This window comes from Tachypleus tridentatus, chromosome 2 (assembly GCF_004210375.1).
Source record: "Tachypleus tridentatus isolate NWPU-2018 chromosome 2, ASM421037v1, whole genome shotgun sequence".
NCBI classification, from domain to species: Eukaryota; Metazoa; Arthropoda; class Merostomata; order Xiphosura; family Limulidae; genus Tachypleus; species Tachypleus tridentatus.
This window is the reverse complement of record NC_134826.1, coordinates 18383660-18401766: the sequence shown is the minus strand read 5'-3', so window position 1 is coordinate 18401766 and position 18107 is coordinate 18383660. Positions and strand designations below refer to the sequence as shown.

General features: G+C 30.5%; 1 protein-coding gene and 1 long non-coding RNA gene across 5 annotated transcripts in view; one reads left to right on the top strand and one right to left on the bottom strand.

Annotated features, from left to right (window-relative positions):
* LOC143238854 (uncharacterized) overlaps positions 1–18107 on the bottom strand; it is a 209688-nt gene that overhangs the window by 184265 nt on the left and 7316 nt on the right. For 2 of the 3 annotated variants that reach the window (XM_076479441.1, XM_076479446.1), the window contains exon 3: positions 10377–10426. The gene's annotated coding sequence lies outside the window, so the exon portion shown is untranslated. Of the gene's footprint in view, positions 1–2021; positions 2159–10376; positions 10427–18107 lie in introns of those variants that run through there. The other variant, XM_076479465.1, reaches the window with a different exon arrangement.
* Positions 4726–18107, top strand: part of LOC143238971 (uncharacterized) — a 101275-nt gene continuing 87893 nt past the window's right edge. Inside the window, exon 1 of one of the 2 annotated variants that reach the window (XR_013020873.1) lies at positions 4726–5168. This is a non-coding gene — a long non-coding RNA (uncharacterized LOC143238971). The remainder of the gene's footprint in view (positions 5169–18107) is intronic. The other variant, XR_013020872.1, reaches the window with a different exon arrangement.

Here is an 18107-nt window from a genome sequence, read left to right as displayed (position 1 = left end):
GCCTAATTATGAGATGTCTGACATCCGGGATTAATTATTATTACTATTTAGGAAAGTTGTTTTACATTGGATAACTGTAAGACAGAAAAAATGAAATTGATTTTTTGTGTTTATTGTGTTTCATTCTTATTGAAAAAATATCGAACATGTAAAGAGGTTTTATGTCTTAGTGTTGGGTGACTCAGAGAAAACAGCAGTGGTGGTAGTAACAATAGGTCCTTCATCGCGTGTCATAAACTCATATAGACTATGAAACTGTCATGTAGATCATAAACATTTGAAAAGCGTCAAGCATCGAAAACCTAATATCACATTTATTCATTTTGGTTACCTGAGTGTGTGTTTTTTTCTTATCATTTACAGACACGTTAGTAGCTTAGCGAAACACGAATGTGTCTGTAAGATTAAAGCATTTACCAGGAAATGTCCAGTACTTATTATGTAAATTGTCTCTTGGTACAGAAGAATAAAAATTAAACAACAATAAACAGTAATTAAAATCAAAACAGCTACATTATTTAGACATTGGTGCTTTAGGCAGCAATGGGTATTGAATGTATATTTTGAAATATGTGTTTGTTTATCTGTTAAAGTATATGTACCTGTTGTTCTTCAAATACGCTAATACCCGGTTACCCGATAGGAAAGGTATTGAACTATTTCATTCATTTTTTGTATAAAAATCAAACACTAAATAATTTATTTTAAAAGAATTACAAAAGTAAGATTTTTCTATTGAAGCACGAGCTCATCGCTAGCTCTATTAAATTTTAAGTTTATAAAAATACGAGAGATTCAAGAAAAACTTGTAATGCATACTGGAGGGATTTATACATTTCGATAAATGTTACAAATCTGTCTGATGAAACCTGACATTAGACCGTATTTATTAGAGTACAGTGAACAATTCCATTCAAAAATAACAAGTACAATAACAGTATTTTATGTTCTGCTTTATGATATATATCGTCAGTTAAAACTAAGAAACCAGTAGCTCGTTACTATTATACACACTTGAATTTCTTAGTCACCTTATTATCATTACTCATATCTGAATTTCTTAGTCACCTTATTATCATTATTCATATCTGAATTTCTTAGTCACCTTATTATCATTATTCATATCTGAATTTCTTAGTCACCTAATTATCATTATTCACATCTGAATTTCTTAGTCACCTAATTATCATTATTCACATCTGAATTTCTTAGTCACCTAATTATCATTATTCACATCTGAATTTCTTAATCACCTTATTATCATTATTCATATCTGAATTTCTTAGTCACCTAATTATCATTATTCACATCTGAATTTCTTAGTCACCTAATTATCATTATTCACATCTGAATTTCTTAGTCACCTAATTATCATTATTCACACTTGAATTTCTTAGTCACCTTATTATCATTATTCACACTTGAATTTCTTAGTCACCTTTTTATCATTATTCACATCTGAATTTCTGAGTCACCTAATTATCATTATTCACACTTGAATTTCTTAGCACCTCATCATTATTCACACACGAGTTTTTCAGTCATCTCTTTATCATTATTCACACCTAAACTTAATTACCATTATTTACACTCGATTTCATTATTATTATACTTTAAGAACTGGCTTACAATATTCACACCAGTCATATTAATATAATTTATTAAAAACCGAATCTCATTCTTGAAGCTAACACCAAGTCAATAATTAGTAAAATATAGATAAATAACTGTACTAAGTTATTCATTATTAATAATTTCTGATCAGAGACAGAAACTTATACATTAATGAAATGAATTCTATACAGTGTACAAAATGACCATAATATACAGAATTTCATTAAAATATTACATGTGAAAACCAAAACCTAAAACGATTATAGTGCAGTGATTCATAATTTGCGGGCCCTCGTTATCCACGATATTTTTAGCCTTAAACCTTGTATTGGCTAGCCGATTTTTAATAACTTTAAATAAACAGCGTTTCGTCGCCACGTAAGTGAACAGAATAATGTGCTTCTTACCTCTACGAAATTTCATTTGGATGTTGGATTACACTGTCTTCAACCACAAAACCATTCGCGAAGAAAACGCAATATGCCCGTTAGCTTCGCTTACCGTTCATCTTGCTAGTGTCACTTTCTAAGTGAGTACAACCGCTCCAAAGAGCCAGTTGCAGTGAGGTCTAGAGCGGCAGAACAGACTGTGAAACGCCCGGAACTATTTCGGGAAAGGGTCGAAAAGAACAAAATACAATAATATTCTTCGGATGGTTGAAAACTTAACAGAATATTTTTTTTTGCGGTTGTTGAACTAAATGGTACCAGTTAATTAAAACTGCTCATTTTTTGACAAAAATGTGGTACCCGAGCTCTGTCCAGGATTTCTTGAAGCTTGTTGGTAGAGAACCATGTCTTTTTTTGTTGTTGTTTATTTGTTTTTCACTATAGCAGCTAGAACTGTCAAAAGGGAGAACTTCATTATAATTTATCACGGAAATGTTAAGAGCAAAGTTCAGTTGATATGATAAAATAATATGATTAGGACACTTCTAGAACGCACTTCATGAATAGACTTGTTGTAGACGCTTCGTTCGAAATATCTATTGTAGCATCTCATATGTGTTACATCTCGTTAATAGGGTATATAAATGTTCTTTTTTTTATAAACCCCCGCAATTTGTAAGATAATAATAATAAAAGCTACAAATAAATCGCGTCTAATTGAAATATTTAGATGTCGCTTTTAACAGTCTTACATTTCACGTAACAGCTTTGAAATGTTAACATCTTTGTTGTTTGTTATTGTATTTCATATTTTTATCGCATATATTTGTTAATCGTATTTTCTCACGGTGTTGAATTAAGTAGAAACAGTGTTGTGAATACGGATACTGGGTAGTTTATGAATAGCAGCGTTGTAATGTATTCATACCATGTAACAATACTATTAAAAATCATATAAGTAGGAAGTTGCAATTCTGTATAAACATACCCATAAGCGTATGCATTTAAAAACACCTCATAAATAAAACACACTTAGATACATTTGGTAATACTGACTGCTAGAAAAATTACCTTTAATGCGCTTTATCGTATTAATATCACTTCGGGAAATTCACTAAAACCGTATTACGAAGTAACCTCGGTGGCTGTTGTTTCCAGAAACGTATGTTAAAATATGATTCAATCACTCTCCACGGGCTTGGTTATGGGGAACGGGAACTTTTTGTAAAAATTATTTACTCTGAGGGACATTTACCCATCGTAATCAATATAAATGAAAGTGGTTTTCAACTGTAGAAGACAGGGCGAGATAGAAAAGATATGCGCAAAAATTGGTTGCTTGTTCTTTTTGTTTTTTCCGCCCCATTTCAATTTAAGATATGTATGTATATGTTTCGTTTATATGTTGGCGTAACTACAACGATCTCAGTTTATTGTTGAAGCAAACTCAGTGTGGTTTAAAGAGCACGTGCACAATCTTATGGTTTGTTTGCTTGTTTTTTTTTCCATTCTCATCGTAAGTTTAAAGCTTCGTTTACTTAAACATCAATAGCTTCACATTCATTTAGAACTATAGATAATTATTAGCAGTCTTCAAACTAATTGTATATGACGCAGTGTATATACATTAAATTTTAACTGGTTTCTACTATCCTAAATTTTCTGACATGTTGATGCATGATACATGATACTGAAGCTGTTTATTGATAGAAATTAAACGTTTTGTTTGAATATTTACAGAATATAAGTAAACTGATAAGTAAAATGTATAAAGCCAAAGCTGTAGCGAAGTATTTGTTTGTAAATAATGTATTAATAGTGCAAAATGTTTCTGACAAAATAAATATATCTATATGTATCATTGTAATTACATATTCTTTAGAGCCTTACTATTCGCCACTAGTTGCATTTACTCTTAAAGAGAAACTGTGCCGAAAACGTTTCGTTACAAATATGTATTTATTCCAAAAGAGAAAACTGTGCCGAAAACGTTTCGTTACACATAGTCATTTACTTTAAAAGAGAAAACTGTGCCGAAAACGTTTCGTAACAAATAGTCATTTACTCTTAAAGAGAAACTGTGCCGAAAACGTTTCGTTACACATAGTCATTTACTCTAAAAGAGAAAACTGTGCCGAAAACGTTTCGTTACACATAGTCATTTACTTTAAAAGAGAAAACTGTGTCCAAAACGTTTCGTTACAAGTTGCTCTTTTGAAGATAAAGTGGTAGAGGTTTTCTTTTCAAATTCGATACGTTTTTAAAACATATTGATTTTGGTAAAATATGTTTTGTATGTTGTATGTTTTTATCACTTTTATGCCTGTATATCTCCTACGTTATGCATCATCTATCTTTCCTTATCTTAACATTCTATTTAGTTAGTAAACTATTAGTAAAATATTCGAATAACGAATATCCTTTTGATTATTTTAAATATCGAGAACACGCGATAAACAGATAGAGAATTTTATTCAAATAACGTCCTTTACAAGGTTATATTTCTCTGTCAAAATCTCTGTTACGTTGACTTTGAAGTGCTTTTAACTTTCGTCATTCTAACTGCAGTGTAACCGAAAAACATAGCAGTTAAAAAGAAAGTATCCCTGTGACAAAATTACGTACATATTTTTTCTATGCGTAACTATATATACATATATGTATAGATATATGAAAATAAAAGTATTTAAAGAATAGAATATGTAAATTATTTCTCTATCTATCCATCAGTTTGTCTGTACATTTATAAATCGAGATGTGTCATGGCTGCCGGTATCACAAACTTATTTATGAGTGTCATTTCGAGACCAGCGTCATCACTGTATCACTCCGCAACAAAATGGCCGTCTATTCCAACAAGTAAGTGGAAGCCAGGTAACCAAAAACCAAGAATATATCACAAAAAAAGAAGAAAAGGAACTATTTTCAAACATTCTATGTCATGGTAGCTTGAAAAGGCTATTAATCGTATCCCATCTCACTTGTAATACAAATTACAAGTTGAAGTTCCGTAAATTATCATATGCTAGAATTACGGCTTATTTAACTTACACCTGACAGTGTAGTTTTTCTCTTCTTTTTACATTTTGTTTTTTTTTCCAGTTGATGAATAAGTGTGATATGTTAAACACCTTACAGAAACACTCAGAGACTTCATTTCAAAACGTAAGTCCTTTTCATTATATTAATGTAAAACAAAAACTAACGTTTTTCACTGATAAAGACATAGACAGGTCTATTACTTTTTGGGGTGTTTTTTATTAATTTTAATTACATAAACGATAGTTTTTGATAAGTCAATTAAACGGTTATTATTTTGAACAAGTGTTATAAAGATTTTTTTCACATTACTGTCCTTTGTGGTTTTAGTTGTGCATTTCAAACTCTATTAATTTAAATTTAGTGGAGCAAAATTTTTGGTTTTGGTCAAATTAACTATAAAAAAAATCTGTTTTTTTAATTACGTTAGTTTTGATAGAAGGACTCATATCGTCACAGGAAGTCACTTTCAGTTTTAAATTATATATGAGGTTTGATATCGAGAACTTTTGCTGTTACAACATGGCTTACTTTAGTTTTAAGTTATATCAGTTTTAATATAAAGATTGTTGTTTTTACAATACGTCATTTTCATTTTTAGGTTACATAAGACTTGATATCAAGGACTATAGCTGTTACAAAATATCCGATTTTTGTTATACAATATATCAACTTCTATGATATATTGATTGTCACAAGATATTCTATATGTTACACTGAATAATCATTGTTTTAATTATTGTTACAATTTTATCCAATGGTGCGTTGATGTTTAGAATAAAATATAAGACTTGATTTTCATGAGCAAATCAAAAGAGCGTTATAGTTTCATATCTCAACAAATTACTGGTAGTTTATAGAAGGTTCTTTATATGCGTGTTTGTTCTTAGCCTACGAAAATATTGGAAATTATCGCGTATTATCCAAATATATGCATTTAAGGTTTACCTAAGTACCCTAAACATTAAACTGTTACAATTACTATTGTTGTAGCCCTAGTGATAAAAAATATAACCATGAGGTTTTAAATGTATTGTGTCTAAATGTTTGACGTTACGTTTCTCTACAGTTAACTTTAACTTTTTAACTTTTACGTTACCTTCGTTTTTGATGTGCCTTAGTTCGGTTACCTTTCAACCAGAAATTGTTAAAACTTAAAATGTTATAGCATCGACATAATACCCAAACTTACGATCTTACGCTTTGTTTATTTCATTCAACTATAAAAATCTCGGTGCTATTTGGCCAATGAAGTTAAATAGTAAAATAAGTGAAATCATAAGGAAAAACTGCGTTAAAAAACAGTAAATCCACTAACTCTATAATTTGTTTGTTTTTTTACTCAAAAACGAGCGGGCTTGTTTTTGAGTTAAAATTAAAAGTTATATTTACTTATTTATATAGAAGCATAGTTTAAGAATCAGTAATGTAACAGGACACGTATCTGTTCGATCATAAAAGTTATATTTACTTATTTATATAGAAGCATAGTTTAAGAATCAGTAATGTAACAGGACACTTATCTGTTCGATCATAAAAGTTATATTTACTTATTTATATAGAAGCATAGTTTAAGAATCAGTAATGTAACAGGACACTTATTTGTTCGATCAACAACTTGCGAAAGCTGTAAATTTAAAACTACTGCCCCTGTTACCGTGTAATTAGAAACTGTACGTTTCTGATACTGATATGGAAGATAGTGTTTATTTTTATACATATTTAAGGGCCATCAATGTAATAAATACTTAGTTCAGTAGTAAGATACAGACGTAATCACGTATATTTATAAACACTGTATTTAACGAGTAACCTTTACAGATGTAAACCTTGATTTTTACCTCTAATTACTCCAGTCGCTTTACTCGTTTCAAACGTATTTTCAAGAAACTTTTTCAATTATATATATATATATATAGTTGTATTTAGGCCAACGCGAAACACATGACATTTCGCGTGCAACATATCTGATATTACTTATGCGAACACCGTTAACACAATGTCTTATTCATTGTTATTTGCTTGAATATGCCTCTTCTCCGTTCTGTGTGTACACACAGGAGGTGAATAATGTTACTGGCCTTCGTGTATTTCAGTGTTACACTGCTAGTGACACTAAACACTTCCCAATTAGAGTTTACGATTTTTCTTCCAATAGCAGCAATCTAAACGCAACAGCATCACAGAGCGGCTCCTCCGTTCGGGACGTCAGCGCAGGCATAGATAGAATTTATCGACAGTAAGAACTACACCTCAGAGATAAATGCCATTTGTGGCTCTTTTATCCCTACTAAATTAATTGTAAATCATGCCCTTTGACTATAGATGTACGATGTTAAACCAACAATGACGAGAACTGTTTAGGCCTTTGTTATCTATACAAATATATTTGTTAACATCAAAATAATTTGGCCAGAAAAGCGCACGTATACAACGAAAACACTATGAAAACTGAAACAAGCAAACTCTATTAAACTGAGCAACATTTGTAACAAATGCTCTTACTAAGACGTATATAACTAACCAAAAACTGTTAAAGTATCGAAAGACATTCGCCTGAAATGTCTGTATGTTGTTCGTCTAGTCAAGAACCACAACACTGTATTATAGTGTTTGAATTAAAACAGTTGTACCGTCTCGTATGCAGTTTTTACGTAAAGATAGTTACATTGTTTATATTTAGAACTACAATACAAATCTTCTGATACGCTGTACGTAATGATAGTTACATTGTTTATATTTAGAACTACAATACAAATCTTCTGATACGCTGTACGTAATGATAGTTACATTGTTTATATCTAGAGTTACAATACACACCTTCTGATACGCTGTACGAGAGGATAGTTACATTGTTTATATTTAGAATTACAATATACACCTTCTAATACGCTGTACGTGAGGATAGTTACATTGTTTATATTTAGAATTACAATACACACCTTCTGATACGCTGTACGTAAGGACAGTTACATTGTTTATATTTAGAATTATGATGCATACCTGATACGCTGTACGTGAGGACTGTCACATTGTTTATATTTAAAGTTACAATGTACACCTTCTGATACACTGTACGTGAGGATAGTTACATTGTTTATATTTAGAATTACAATACACACCTTCTGATACGCTGTACGTAAGGACAGTTACATTGTTTATATTTAGAATTATGATGCATACCTGATACGCTGTACGTGAGGACAGTTACATTGTTTATATTTAAAGTTACAATGTACACCTTCTGATACGCTGTACGTGAGGATAGTTACATTGTTTATATTTAGAATTACAATACACCCCTTCTGATACGCTGTGCGTAATTAGTTATATTACATAACGAGCAAAATTACAGCACTGTACTCTAAAACAAAGTATACATATATACATGTTTAAATACCAAAATGAACGGTTTTGATTATTCTATGCGTGTTACAGCACAAACCAGTGTATTGTCCTCTCTCACACATAATTCATGAAACGTGCATACTTTAAGTAAACTCTATACAGTTAATTTGTCACGTCTTTGTGTCACAATATTTGTTTGTTTGACTATTTCATGACATACCAAACCATAGCAAACAACTTTAAATATTCATGGCAGATGCATAGCGTCGAAACGTATAAAATGATGTGGTAGCTACTTGAGACTCTCACGTTTCTGTACTTGTTTGTATCCCCCTTCAAGTTTTGACTTAACTATTTAATTAGAACGTAATACATTTATTAAATGGAACGGACTTATATATATATCCGTTAGTCTGTCAATTGGTCTGTATAAATATATATATATATATATATGACTCACTAAATAACACATGTGGTAAAGTAAGTGTGCAAATTACACATAAGTGTAATCAAACTGGGGTTAAAAGAAACACTTAATGGGCGCTAAATATTACTTGAAAACATCTGTGTCAAAATGGAAGCGCTCAGGTCTTTTTGTGTTAAGACACTGATTTAGTACCGCTTTAAAAGGTTTATAAACCGTGTTTGTTTGTTTTTCTATTGGTTTAATTATATAACTAATCTAGTTCGATGCCTATTTGGCGGGAGATTTCTGTTCGTTAGTCAGAAGAAATATTTTGGGCTTTTTTTGAGTTAGTCGGCTCGCTTTGATGTTTCGATGCCTGGGATAAAATGATAAAATAGTTTTCTTATTGGTTTGCACAGTTGTCTCCCAGTGTGCACTATAATAAACCAGGAATTTCAAACTGGTTGTCAGACATCATAAATATCTTTCTATTATCCCGTATTTGCTTTTATACAACTTGCATTAAGTATATACCAAGCTTATATTAAGATCGTTTTGTTTTTGCGATAGGCCTACAACGGATACAATATCCGCAGGATTTAAAGTTTTAAGTTATTAAGAAAATAATGCATGCATTTCCAAATTTTAGGCTTTTCGTCGTGTTTATATATATCACCTAAAAATCTAACTTTTTGTTAAGAAATTCCTGGAAGGGAGAATCTCATACAATATATTTCCTTCTTTAACCATCAATTACCTGATGATATAATAATGTATAATTGTAAATAAAAGAACGGTTCATTTTAATACGTTTTTCACCTTTCTCTTACACGTGATAAAAAGGTCATTAGACACAAGTTGTATATTGTACAGCAGAAAAACTACAATAACCCCATTTTCACTCAAATCGAATAACATACTTTTTGCTACAGAGAAAAGCAAAACTGAAACCGAACATTCATTGCATCTCAAGATAACGCACATTCGGTTCTGTTCTTATTAGTGCACCATTATTTATTTTTTTAATATAATACTGAGAAAAATGTATACGTAAATGTGTATCATCCATGTTGTGTGCCTATATCATCATCTACACTTAATATTCTGGTGTTAGTTGGACCACAGGGTGTCGTTACACTTAAAAAAGTCTCAGATCACTTTCGTAAGGTTTTCTCGTGACAGTTTTTCGTACGCCAAACACGGCCTTTGCCAGAACGTATTAAAATAAAGGTAATATTTCACCACTTGTGAACGTAACCACTTAAATTGAAGTAAGAACTTCGAGAGCAGGTTAGTGTAATACTTTTCTTTCACTAAGTAGCTCATTTATGAACACTACAAGGATCCCCATAAATTTAAAAAGGCCTGATGTTATGACGAAGACCACGGAAGATCAACCTCTGAGAATTTCAGTTACATTAGAATGTGTCATTCGTTTCAAATTGCACCTAAAGCATTACTCATAACTGTCAGTTGATGACACGATCGATTGAAAGTTATTGCATGCTCTTAAAGATGTACTTCGAGAAACATCAGTTTCATTGAACTATAAATATAGTTATATGGTAGGAAGTACTCACGTGACGTTGTATGAGCTTGCTTCGGCTCTCTTCTCGTAGATTTTTGGATACTGGAAAGTAAAATAAGGTAATTGTATTCAATATTCCCTGCTTACGACACTCAGAAATCGTTCTGTAAGAATTTTACAAATGTATGTGAATAAACGTCAAATAATAGAAGTGGTTATTTCACTGCTTGAAATTAATGTTTTAGGCTGGCTTTCCTTTCCTTATTTTTTAATCGTTCGTATAAAAATGTTATCAGATACATAGAGAGTGAAACTTAATTACAACATAACTAAAAACACCCTGCTCGTATTTACTTTTTTAAGTAAAAAAAAACTTTAAAAACATTTATTTAGACGTCACGTTACCTGTATAAAGTGAATAGAATAAATATTATGTGGAACATCATATCGTATCCTGTTCTATAATTTGTAATTTATTCTGTCGGCTTCACGAATAAGTCTAAAACGAGAAATGTATCCCTTAAAGTATCGTATCCAGGTAGTAATCCTATCTCAAATAGCTCCAACAAGGACAATTAAAACGCAAAAAATACGCCATTTTCCTCCATATAAGAATGAATAATCAAGTTTCTTAGTAACCTTATTCTTATGATAATCAAACAGATGGTGTTCTTGACCTATTTATTCTACAATATTAAATAAACGTATATTTAATTTTTGTAAATGTTTAATTAACTGTATTTCGGGTGGATTCATAATATTAATCACTAGAAACGAGAGAAAAACAACAACAACAAAATAATGTCATCCATAAGTTCACTACAACAACAACAAAATAATGTCATCCATAAGTTCACTACAACAACAACAAAATAATGTTATCGATAAGTTCACTACAATAACAAAATAATGTTATCGATAAGTTCACTACAACAACAACAAGATAATGTCATCGATAAGTTCACTACAACAACAACAAAATAATGTTATCGATAAGTTCACTACAACAATAACAAAATAATGTTATCGATAAGTTCACTACAACAACAACAAGATAATGTTATCGATAAGTTCACCACAACAATAACAAAATAATGTCATCAATTAGTTCACTACAACAACAACAAAATAATGTTATCGATAAGTTCACTACAACAACAAAATAATGTTATCGATAAGTTCACTACAACAACAACAAAATAATGTTATCGATAATCTTACTGCAACAACAACAAGATAATGTTATCGATAAGTTCACCACAACAATAACAAAATAATGTCATCGATTAGTTCACTACAACAACAACGACAAAAGAGTATTTTTGATCAGTTCACTCCAACAACAATAACAAAAGAGTGTTATCGATAAGTTCATTTCAACAACAACAATAAAATAATGTTTTTGATAAGTTCACTCCAACAACAACAACAGAAGAATGTTATCCATAAATTCACTCTAACATCATTAACAAAGAATGTTATCCATAAGTTCACTCAGTTGGTATTTAGACGATAATATGTTTTTATCTTACATTCACTACTACACTGGAACTTTTATGTTCTTTTGAACTGTCACGTCACTCATAATAAACTTACTTTACAAATGTCTATGGTATGAAAGTTCATACTGCTTAAACAGATGTAGTTTCATTGTGGAAACTCAGACGTTAAAAACCGTAGTAAACAATAAAAGTTTAATTAATATCAAAAGATTCTATAGGCTGTACGAAACTTGTTACTATTGAATGTTTCAGTATAATATATGAAGATGGCTACTGTTAAACGTTTAGTATACTATATGAAAACTGGATAATTTTGATAGTTCAATGGATTATATGAAACAGGTTGATGTTTATAGTGTAGCAGGTTATATGAAACAGATTGATGTTTATAGTTTAGTAGATTATATGAAACATGTTCATGTTGATAACTTAGTAGATTATATGAAACAGATTGATGTTGATAGTTTACTAGATTATATTAAAAAGGTTAATGTTCATAGTTTAATGGACTGTTTAAAACAAGTTTATGTCGATAGTTTCGTAAACTATATAAAACTGGTTAATGTTGGCAGTTTAATAGTTTATATGAAAGAGGTTGATGTTTATAGTTAAGTATATTATATGAAACAGGTTGATGTTTGTAGTTTAGTAGATTATGTGAAACAGGTTGATGTTTGTAGTTTAGTAGATTATGTGAAACAGGTTTATATTGATAGTTTAGTAAACTATATAAAACTGGTTAATGTTGGCAGTTTAATAGTTTATATGAAAGAGGTTGATGTTTATAGTTAAGCAGATTATATGAAACAGGTTGATGTTTGTAGTTTAGGAACTATATGAAACAGGTGTTGATATTGATAGTTTAGTAAACAGGTATTGTTGATAGCTTAGTTGATGTTGATAATTTAGTAGATTATATGAAACAGGTTGTTGTTGATCGTTTAGTAGGCTATAGGAAACAGGTTGATGTTGATAGTTTAGTAGGCTATAGGATACAGGTTGATGTTTATAGTTTAGTAGATTATATGGAACAGGTTGATGTTTATAGTTTAGTAGATTATATGGAACAGGTTGATGTTTATAGTATAGTAGATTATATGAAACATGTTCATGTTGAACGTTTAGTAGATTATATGAAACAGGTTGTTGTTTATAGTTTAGTAGATTATATGGAACAGGTTGATGTTTATAGTTTAGTAGATTATATGAAACAGGTTGTTGTTTATAGTTTAGTAGATTATATGAAATAAGTTAATATTGATAGTTTGGTAGATTATATGAAACAGGTTGATGTTGATAGTTAAGTAGATTATATGAAGCAGGTTGATGTTGATAGTTTGGTAGATTATATGAAACAGGTTGATGTTTATAGTTTAGTAGGCTATATGAAACAGGTTGATGTTTATAGTTTAGTAGATTACATGAAACATGTTCATGTTGATAGTTTAGTAGGCTATATGAAACAGGTTGATGTTTATAGTTTAGTAGATTACATGAAACATGTTCATGTTGATAGTTTAGTAGATTATATGAAACAGGTTGTTGTTTTGTAGATTATATGAAACATGTTCATGTTGATTGTTTAGTAGATTATATGAAAAAGTTTAATGTTTATAGATTAGTATATTATATGAAACAGGTTGATGTTGATAGTTTAGTGGACTATATAAAACAGGTTGTTGTTGATAGTTTAGTGGACTATATAAAACAGGTTGATGTTGATAGTTAAGTAGATTATACGAAACAGGTTGATGTTGATTGTTTAGTAGATTATGTAAAACAGGTTGATGTTGATAGCTAAGTAGATTATATGAAATAAGTTAATATTGATAGTTTGGTAGATTATATGAAACAGGTTGTTGTTTATAGTTTAGTAGACTATATGAAACAGGTTTATATTGATAGTTTAGTATATTATATGAAACAGGTTGATGTTGATAGTTAAGTAGATTATATGAAACAGGTTGATATTTATAGTTTGGTAGATTATATGAAACAGGTTGATGTTTATAGTTTAGTAGACTATATGAAACAGGTTTATATTGATAGTTTAGTATATTATATGAAACAGGTTGATGTTGATAGTTAAGTAGATAATATGAAACAGGTTGATGTTTATAGTATAGGAGATTATATGAAACAGGTTGATGTTTATAGTTTAGTAGATTATATGAAACAGGTTGATGTTTATAGTATAGGAGATTATATGAAACAGGTTGATGTTTATAGTTTAGTAGACTATATGAAACAGGTTTATATTGATAGTTTAGTATATTATATGAAACAGGTTGATGTTGATAGTTAAGTAGATAATATGAAACAGGTTGATGTTTATAGTATAGTAGATTATATGGAACAGGTTGATGTTGATAGTTCGGTAGACTATATAAAACAGGTTTCATGTTGATAGTTTAGTAGACTATATGAAACATGTGATGTTAAAATTATCAGAACACTTTGTGAAGTTGGTTTGTATTGCCAGCTTCACTAGGCTATATGGAAGTTGTTAATGTTTGATTTTTTTTAGGGCTTTAATACACGTAAGTGAATCTGGTTGTTTTTAAAATTCGCAGTGGGCTATATGGAGCTTGTTACTGTTGATGCTTTTAGAAGGTTATAGTGAGCTACACGTTACTGATTCTTACTTTGGACCATACGAAAATACATGGGATATAAATCTTAGGAACCATGATTAGAGAAATCCCAAGAAGCCTGAAAACAGCTTTAGCTAAATGTTGTGTAAGTTGATTACAGATAAATGGTGTGATGGATTTAACAATACTGAATAAAATTATGGTTGTGTGTGTTATACTATCTATATTGTTAAATGTGCTTTACAGCTATTGTCTTATTGTTGCAGGTGTTATTTGATTAAATATCTTCTGCTAATATATTGTTCAGGTATATGACTCCAATAATAATTGAGTGGTTGTCGTTTGTTATATCGATTATTCGATTAGACATTCTCTGTCTACCTACATTGTTTGAGTAGACGTCTATTGGTACGTGAGTTATTTGACTACCTCTCTACTGCTACATAAATTGTTGCTTAGTAATAGTTTTTCTTGTACTTATTTTATACATCTGAATTAATTGTTTGGTGGGGTACTAATTGCTACATGTGATTACTTCAATAGGTATTTATGGCTACATTTTCGCAATTTTAATTAAAATATTTGGATAAATCTCTATTGCTACAAATATTGTACGACTAGAGGTTTATAGCTTCATATATTATATGGCTAGTTTTGTATCGCCACGCGTATTATTTGGTTATCTATCTACCTGTATTTTGCTATATGCGATATTTGACCAGTAAACGTTTTGTTGGACACTTTTTTGTTGTTGTATGGATTATTTGGAAAAAACCGTCTATTGTTGCGCATGTTGTAAGATTAAATATAAATACTTATTTATACTACACTTTTAAATATCTTCATAGTTTGTATGGCTAACCACCTATTGCAAAGCGTTTTGTTTGGCTAGCTTTGTATTGCTACATTTGTCGTTTAGTTACCTGTCCGCTGTAACATGACTTATATTACGATATGTATTATTACACAAGATGTCTATTCTTACACTATTACATTCTACACGGATTTTTTGACGAGGTGTAATTTGTTACAAATATTATTTGACTAACTTATTTATTGTTCCATATTGTTTAGCTATTTATCCGTTGCTTTGTGTTAAAGTGACTCGCTGTTCTTGATAATAATTTGGCCTTTTGTTACAGTGAAGTGAGTAAACCGTTAACATTACGTATGGTGTATAAGACAATATATATTTTAGACCAATGTCGCATGTGATGCACTGTATTAGTTAGTTAATATGGAGATATGGATCAACTAAATAAATACTGTGGTAGATGTTCATGTTAATGTCGTACATGATGTTATTGATTCGTTCGATTGGTAAGTGTGGCAGGTTTCTGGATAACAATGGTTTCTTCAGCTCTTTTAAAATCGATTTTGTTGCCTAAGGTGATATTGACTGGTTTACTAGACAGGGTTGTTATGTTAGTTGTTACTCGGTGTCGTTGATAACAAATGTGGAAAGTCTTGAAGGATTACACAGATAATATTGCAAATAATGATGTACATTTTCTAGCTGGCTATTATTGGTAACTTGGTTGTAAAACCTTTGCATATAAGGTACTGATGCAAATTTGGTAACTGGATACTGTTGACAGTTTGATTGTACAATTTTTACAGGTTTGGTTACTGGATATTGTTGACAGTTTGATTTACAAGTTTTACAGGTTTGGTTACTGGATATTGCTAGTAATTTGGTTGTAAAAGTTTTACAGATTTGGTAACTGGATATTGTTGGTAGTTTGATCGTACCATTTTTAGATATTTGATAACCGGGTATTGTTGGCAATTTGATTGTACAACTTTTACAGGTTTATAACTGGATATTGTTGGTAGTTTGGTTGTACAATTTTTACAGGTTTGGTAACTGGATATTGTTGGCAGTTTTATTGTACAATTTTCACAGGTTTTGTAACTGGATATTGTTGGTAGTTTGGTTGTACAATTTTTACAGGTTTGGTAACTGGATATTGTTGGTAGTTTGGCTGTAAAAGTTATACAGGTTTGGGAACTGGAAATTGTTGATAGTTTGATTGTATATTTTTTACAGGTTTGGTAACTGGATATTGTTATTAGTTTAGCTGTAAAAGTTTTACAGTTTTTGTAACTGTATGTGGTTGGTAATTTAGTTGCTTAACTAATGCTTGACGTCGTAACTTCGTGTTAGTAAATTATGTTATTTTTGAATAGGAATAGTACAACGCAAAAAGAAACTGTACTCATTATAAAACTAGATGATCTATCGTTTCCACAGGCTTTACTACTAAAATGATTCATCTCTGTTCGAATTAGTCTGTTTAATTTGTCTGTTGGAGAATAAGTTGTTGAACTTACAAACGTTCTGTAACAACTTGTATAACTCTTAATCCACTCCTATAAACGCTGACAAGAGACTTTAGTAACGTTTTAGAAAATAATATTTATGAAAATATTTAAAAAACTTAATTAGAAATCACATATGGCGATACCATCAAGAAATTGAGTGGCTGAAGTAACAATACCACAAATTTACGTCGCTGCGTCACATAGTGGAAATTTTGGTAACTAACATTAAATGTTTACCTCATAGTATGGTGATACTCGTTCTATAATTTGCTAAACTTATACCGTTAATAATATAAACTAGAAAAACACTTTTACTTTTATCATTGTTTTGACATTATTATGAGTTGTATGAATTTATTTATAAGTTTTTATATGTTTTTTTTAAATTTATATTATCATATATTCTGATATATATATGAATAAAACTGGAGAATACTTTCGTAAAGTCAGGGTTACCGATGAGTTATTTACCATATCTCTATCATTTTAAATTGTACTAAGAATTTTCATTCTATCGGTTCCTGATATTTTGACTTTTACAAACCAAACCGATACACAAATACATCATTAAACACTTTGACATATTTCTCCATTTTCGATTGGTTTGGGTTGTTTGGGATTTCGCACGTAGCTGCACGAGGATTAACTGTGCTATTCGTCCCTAATTTAGAACTGTAATACTAGAGCGAAGGCAGCTAGTTACCACCGCCCAGCGATCAACTCCTGGGCTACTCTTTTACCAACGAATAGTGAGATTGACTGTAACATTATAACGCCCCCACGACTGAAAGGGCGAGCATGTTTGGTGGAACTGGAAATTAGAACCCGTAACCTTCAGATTGCGAGTCGAGCGCCCTAGCCATGTCAGGCTTTCTTTACTTTTTTAAATTAAAATATTATAGAACTAAACAAGTGAGAAATATTCAAAATATTTACTACATCAGGTTTATTTTACACTGACCTTTAGTATTTTGAGGAAGACATGTTAGGGTTAGAATTTATTGGTGTGCACGCATATTGACAATAACAGATAGGTGACTTTAAAAACTATTTTATTATCATACCATTTGATTATTTTATGTCCTCTTCGTTTAAATATTAAGTCATAGCCTTTACGTTTTGATCAATGTCAATATAATGAAAGTAATTTAAAAATTACTAATTACCAGGTTGAAACATATTACAAATTATTCGCAGGAAAATCCCTTTACTTAAATATTAACAAATATTAATACCATATCTTCACCGTTGTGCATAATCCAGTAGAAGTGTCTAACACAGAGTAAGAAATTATATTTTATGTTTCATATATGTATAAATGTTCCATTTCATACACATACAAATATGTATTTATTTATAGGT